This window comes from Anopheles moucheti, unplaced genomic scaffold (genome assembly GCF_943734755.1).
Source record: "Anopheles moucheti unplaced genomic scaffold, idAnoMoucSN_F20_07 putative_Y_1, whole genome shotgun sequence".
In the NCBI taxonomy this organism is placed as follows: domain Eukaryota; kingdom Metazoa; phylum Arthropoda; class Insecta; order Diptera; family Culicidae; genus Anopheles; species Anopheles moucheti.
In genome coordinates, this window is record NW_026453651.1 from 1583041 (window position 1) to 1590529 (window position 7489).

The window sequence follows — 7489 nt, forward strand, 5'->3', positions numbered from 1 at the left end:
TACAAAAACTGTTAATTACAACTAACTTTGTCCATCCGATTCGAACTTTGTACTTTGATATGAAGTTGCACCAGAAGTGTGTTTTCATACAAAAACTGTTAATTACAACTAACTTTGTCCATCCGATTCGAACTTTGTTCTTTGATATGAAGTTCCACCAGAAGTGTGTTTTCATACAAAAACTGTTAATTACAACTAACTTTGTCCATCCGATTCGAACTTTGTTCTTTGGTTTGAAGTTCCACCAGAAGTGTGTTTTCATACAAAAACTGTTAATTACAACTAACTTTGTCCATCCGATTCGAACTTTGTTCTTTGGTTTGAAGTTCCACCAGAAGTGTGTTTTCATACAAAAACTGTTAATTACAACTAACTTTGTCCATCCGATTCGAACTTTGTTCTTTGGTTTGAAGTTCCACCAGAAGTGTGTTTTCATACAAAAACTGTTAATTACAACTAACTTTGTCCATCCGATTCGAACTTTGTTCTTTGATATGAAGTTCCACCAGAAGTGTGTTTTCATACAAAAACTGTTAATTACAACTAACTTTGTCCATCCGATTCGAACTTTGTACTTTGATATGAAGTTGCACCAGAAGTGTGTTTTCATACAAAAACTGTTAATTACAACTAACTTTGTCCATCCGATTCGAACTTTGTTCTTTGATATGAAGTTGCACCAGAAGTGTGTTTTCATACAAAAACTGTTAATTACAACTAACTTTGTCCATCCGATTCGAACTTTGTTCTTTGATTTGAAGTTCCACCAGAAGTGTGTTTTCATACAAAAACTGTTAATTACAACTAACTTTGTCCATCCGATTCGAACTTTGTTCTTTGGTTTGAAGTTCCACCAGAAGTGTGTTTTCATACAAAAACTGTTAATTACAACTAACTTTGTCCATCCGATTCGAACTTTGTTCTTTGATTTGAAGTTCCACCAGAAGTGTGTTTTCATACAAAAACTGTTAATTACAACTAACTTTGTCCATCCGATTCGAACTTTGTTCTTTGATTTGAAGTTCCACCAGAAGTGTGTTTTCATACAAAAACTGTTAATTACAACTAACTTTGTCCATCCGATTCGAACTTTGTTCTTTGATTTGAAGTTCCACCAGAAGTGTGTTTTCATACAAAAACTGTTAATTACAACTAACTTTGTCCATCCGATTCGAACTTTGTTCTTTGATTTGAAGTTCCACCAGAAGTGTGTTTTCATACAAAAACTGTTAATTACAACTAACTTTGTCCATCCGATGCGAACTTTGTACTTTGATATGAAGTTGCACCAGAAGTGTGTTTTCATACAAAAACTGTTAATTACAACTAACTTTGTCCATCCGATTCGAACTTTGTTCTTTGATATGAAGTTCCACCAGAAGTGTGTTTTCATACAAAAACTGTTAATTACAACTAACTTTGTCCGTCCGATTCGAACTTTGTTCTTTGATTTGAAGTTCCACCAGAAGTGTGTTTTCATACAAAAACTGTTAATTACAACTAACTTTGTCCATCCGATTCGAACTTTGTTCTTTGATTTGAAGTTCCACCAGAAGTGTGTTTTCATACAAAAACTGTTAATTACAACTAACTTTGTCCATCCGATTCGAACTTTGTTCTTTGATTGGAAGTTCCACCAGAAGTGTGTTTTCATACAAAAACTGTTAATTACAACTAACTTTGTCCATCCGATGCGAACTTTGTACTTTGATATGAAGTTGCACCAGAAGTGTGTTTTCATACAAAAACTGTTAATTACAACTAACTTTGTCCATCCGATTCGAACTTTGTTCTGTGATATGAAGTTCCACCAGAAGTGAGTTTTCATACAAAAACTGTTAATTACAACTAACTTTGTCCATCCGATTCGAACTTTGTTCTTTGATATGAAGTTCCACCAGAAGTGAGTTTTCATACAAAAACTGTTAATTACAACTAACTTTGTCCATCCGATTCGAACTTTGTTCTTTGGTTTGAAGTTCCACCAGAAGTGTGTTTTCATACAAAAACTGTTAATTACAACTAACTTTGTCCATCCGATTCGAACTTTGTTCTTTGGTTTGAAGTTCCACCAGAAGTGTGTTTTCATACAAAAACTGTTAATTACAACTAACTTTGTCCATCCGATGCGAACTTTGTACTTTGATATGAAGTTGCACCAGAAGTGTGTTTTCATACAAAAACTGTTAATTACAACTAACTTTGTCCATCCGATTCGAACTTTGTTCTTTGATATGAAGTTCCACCAGAAGTGTGTTTTCATACAAAAACTGTTAATTACAACTAACTTTGTCCGTCCGATTCGAACTTTGTTCTTTGATTTGAAGTTCCACCAGAAGTGTGTTTTCATACAAAAACTGTTATTTACAACTAACTTTGTCCATCCGATTCGAACTTTGTTCTTTGATTTGAAGTTCCACCAGAAGTGTGTTTTCATACAAAAACTGTTAATTACAACTAACTTTGTCCATCCGATTCGAACTTTGTTCTTTGATTTGAAGTTCCACCAGAAGTGAGTTTTCATACAGAAACTGTTAATTACAACTAACTTTGTCCATCCGATTCGAACTTTGTTCTTTGATATGAAGTTCCACCAGAAGTGAGTTTTCATACAAAAACTGTTAATTACAACTAACTTTGTCCATCCGATTCGAACTTTGTTCTGTGATATGAAGTTCCACCAGAAGTGAGTTTTCATACAAAAACTGTTAATTACAACTAACTTTGTCCATCCGATTCGAACTTTGTTCTTTGATATGAAGTTCCACCAGAAGTGAGTTTTCATACAAAAACTGTTAATTACAACTAACTTTGTCCATCCGATTCGAACTTTGTTCTTTGGTTTGAAGTTCCACCAGAAGTGTGTTTTCATACAAAAACTGTTAATTACAACTAACTTTGTCCATCCGATTCGAACTTTGTTCTTTGGTTTGAAGTTCCACCAGAAGTGTGTTTTCATACAAAAACTGTTAATTACAACTAACTTTGTCCATCCGATTCGAACTTTGTTCTTTGATATGAAGTTCCACCAGAAGTGTGTTTTCATACAAAAACTGTTAATTACAACTAACTTTGTCCATCCGATTCGAACTTTGTTCTTTGATATGAAGTTCCACCAGAAGTGAGTTTTCATACAAAAACTGTTAATTACAACTAACTTTGTCCATCCGATTCGAACTTTGTTCTGTGATATGAAGTTCCACCAGAAGTGAGTTTTCATACAAAAACTGTTAATTACAACTAACTTTGTCCATCCGATTCGAACTTTGTTCTTTGATATGAAGTTCCACCAGAAGTGAGTTTTCATACAAAAACTGTTAATTACAACTAACTTTGTCCATCCGATTCGAACTTTGTTCTTTGGTTTGAAGTTCCACCAGAAGTGTGTTTTCATACAAAAACTGTTAATTACAACTAACTTTGTCCATCCGATTCGAACTTTGTTCTTTGGTTTGAAGTTCCACCAGAAGTGTGTTTTCATACAAAAACTGTTAATTACAACTAACTTTGTCCATCCGATTCGAACTTTGTTCTTTGATATGAAGTTCCACCAGAAGTGTGTTTTCATACAAAAACTGTTAATTACAACTAACTTTGTCCATCCGATTCGAACTTTGTACTTTGATATGAAGTTGCACCAGAAGTGTGTTTTCATACAAAAACTGTTAATTACAACTAACTTTGTCCATCCGATTCGAACTTTGTTCTTTGATATGAAGTTGCACCAGAAGTGTGTTTTCATACAAAAACTGTTAATTACAACTAACTTTGTCCATCCGATTCGAACTTTGTTCTTTGATTTGAAGTTCCACCAGAAGTGTGTTTTCATACAAAAACTGTTAATTACAACTAACTTTGTCCATCCGATTCGAACTTTGTTCTTTGGTTTGAAGTTCCACCAGAAGTGTGTTTTCATACAAAAACTGTTAATTACAACTAACTTTGTCCATCCGATTCGAACTTTGTTCTTTGATTTGAAGTTCCACCAGAAGTGTGTTTTCATACAAAAACTGTTAATTACAACTAACTTTGTCCATCCGATTCGAACTTTGTTCTTTGATTTGAAGTTCCACCAGAAGTGTGTTTTCATACAAAAACTGTTAATTACAACTAACTTTGTCCATCCGATTCGAACTTTGTTCTTTGATTTGAAGTTCCACCAGAAGTGTGCTTTCATACAAAAACTGTTAGTTACAACTAACTTTGTCCATCCGATTCGAACTTTGTTCTTTGATTTGAAGTTCCACCAGAAGTGTGTTTTCATACAAAAACTGTTAATTACAACTAACTTTGTCCATCCGATTCGAACTTTGTTCTTTGATTTGAAGTTCCACCAGAAGTGTGTTTTCATACAAAAACTGTTAATTACAACTAACTTTGTCCATCCGATTCGAACTTTGTACTTTGATACGAAGTTCCACCAGAAGTGTGTTTTCATACAAAAACTGTTAATTACAACTAACTTTGTCCGTCCGATTCGAACTTTGTTCTTTGATATGAAGTTCCACCAGAAGTGTGTTTTCATACAAAAACTGTTAATTACAACTAACTTTGTCCATCCGATGCGAACTTTGTACTTTGATATGAAGTTGCACCAGAAGTGTGTTTTCATACAAAAACTGTTAATTACAACTAACTTTGTCCATCCGATTCGAACTTTGTTCTTTGATATGAAGTTCCACCAGAAGTGTGTTTTCATACAAAAACTGTTAATTACAACTAACTTTGTCCATCCGATTCGAACTTTGTTCTTTGATTTGAAGTTCCACCAGAAGTGTGTTTTCATACAAAAACTGTTAATTACAACTAACTTTGTCCATCCGATGCGAACTTTGTACTTTGATATGAAGTTGCACCAGAAGTGTGTTTTCATACAAAAACTGTTAATTACAACTAACTTTGTCCATCCGATTCGAACTTTGTACTTTGATACGAAGTTCCACCAGAAGTGTGTTTTCATACAAAAACTGTTAATTACAACTAACTTTGTCCGTCCGATTCGAACTTTGTTCTTTGATATGAAGTTCCACCAGAAGTGTGTTTTCATACAAAAACTGTTAATTACAACTAACTTTGTCCATCCGATGCGAACTTTGTACTTTGATATGAAGTTGCACCAGAAGTGTGTTTTCATACAAAAACTGTTAATTACAACTAACTTTGTCCATCCGATTCGAACTTTGTTCTTTGATATGAAGTTCCACCAGAAGTGTGTTTTCATACAAAAACTGTTAATTACAACTAACTTTGTCCGTCCGATTCGAACTTTGTTCTTTGATTTGAAGTTCCACCAGAAGTGTGTTTTCATACAAAAACTGTTAATTACAACTAACTTTGTCCATCCGATTCGAACTTTGTTCTTTGATTTGAAGTTCCACCAGAAGTGTGTTTTCATACAAAAACTGTTAATTACAACTAACTTTGTCCATCCGATTCGAACTTTGTTCTTTGATTGGAAGTTCCACCAGAAGTGTGTTTTCATACAAAAACTGTTAATTACAACTAACTTTGTCCATCCGATGCGAACTTTGTACTTTGATATGAAGTTGCACCAGAAGTGTGTTTTCATACAAAAACTGTTAATTACAACTAACTTTGTCCATCCGATTCGAACTTTGTTCTGTGATATGAAGTTCCACCAGAAGTGAGTTTTCATACAAAAACTGTTAATTACAACTAACTTTGTCCATCCGATTCGAACTTTGTTCTTTGATATGAAGTTCCACCAGAAGTGAGTTTTCATACAAAAACTGTTAATTACAACTAACTTTGTCCATCCGATTCGAACTTTGTTCTTTGGTTTGAAGTTCCACCAGAAGTGTGTTTTCATACAAAAACTGTTAATTACAACTAACTTTGTCCATCCGATTCGAACTTTGTTCTTTGGTTTGAAGTTCCACCAGAAGTGTGTTTTCATACAAAAACTGTTAATTACAACTAACTTTGTCCATCCGATGCGAACTTTGTACTTTGATATGAAGTTGCACCAGAAGTGTGTTTTCATACAAAAACTGTTAATTACAACTAACTTTGTCCATCCGATTCGAACTTTGTTCTTTGATATGAAGTTCCACCAGAAGTGTGTTTTCATACAAAAACTGTTAATTACAACTAACTTTGTCCGTCCGATTCGAACTTTGTTCTTTGATTTGAAGTTCCACCAGAAGTGTGTTTTCATACAAAAACTGTTATTTACAACTAACTTTGTCCATCCGATTCGAACTTTGTTCTTTGATTTGAAGTTCCACCAGAAGTGTGTTTTCATACAAAAACTGTTAATTACAACTAACTTTGTCCATCCGATTCGAACTTTGTTCTTTGATTTGAAGTTCCACCAGAAGTGAGTTTTCATACAGAAACTGTTAATTACAACTAACTTTGTCCATCCGATTCGAACTTTGTTCTTTGATATGAAGTTCCACCAGAAGTGAGTTTTCATACAAAAACTGTTAATTACAACTAACTTTGTCCATCCGATTCGAACTTTGTTCTGTGATATGAAGTTCCACCAGAAGTGAGTTTTCATACAAAAACTGTTAATTACAACTAACTTTGTCCATCCGATTCGAACTTTGTTCTTTGATATGAAGTTCCACCAGAAGTGAGTTTTCATACAAAAACTGTTAATTACAACTAACTTTGTCCATCCGATTCGAACTTTGTTCTTTGGTTTGAAGTTCCACCAGAAGTGTGTTTTCATACAAAAACTGTTAATTACAACTAACTTTGTCCATCCGATTCGAACTTTGTTCTTTGGTTTGAAGTTCCACCAGAAGTGTGTTTTCATACAAAAACTGTTAATTACAACTAACTTTGTCCATCCGATTCGAACTTTGTTCTTTGATATGAAGTTCCACCAGAAGTGTGTTTTCATACAAAAACTGTTAATTACAACTAACTTTGTCCATCCGATTCGAACTTTGTTCTTTGATATGAAGTTCCACCAGAAGTGAGTTTTCATACAAAAACTGTTAATTACAACTAACTTTGTCCATCCGATTCGAACTTTGTTCTGTGATATGAAGTTCCACCAGAAGTGAGTTTTCATACAAAAACTGTTAATTACAACTAACTTTGTCCATCCGATTCGAACTTTGTTCTTTGATATGAAGTTCCACCAGAAGTGAGTTTTCATACAAAAACTGTTAATTACAACTAACTTTGTCCATCCGATTCGAACTTTGTTCTTTGGTTTGAAGTTCCACCAGAAGTGTGTTTTCATACAAAAACTGTTAATTACAACTAACTTTGTCCATCCGATTCGAACTTTGTTCTTTGGTTTGAAGTTCCACCAGAAGTGTGTTTTCATACAAAAACTGTTAATTACAACTAACTTTGTCCATCCGATTCGAACTTTGTTCTTTGATATGAAGTTCCACCAGAAGTGTGTTTTCATACAAAAACTGTTAATTACAACTAACTTTGTCCATCCGATTCGAACTTTGTACTTTGATATGAAGTTGCACCAGAAGTGTGTTTTCATACAAAA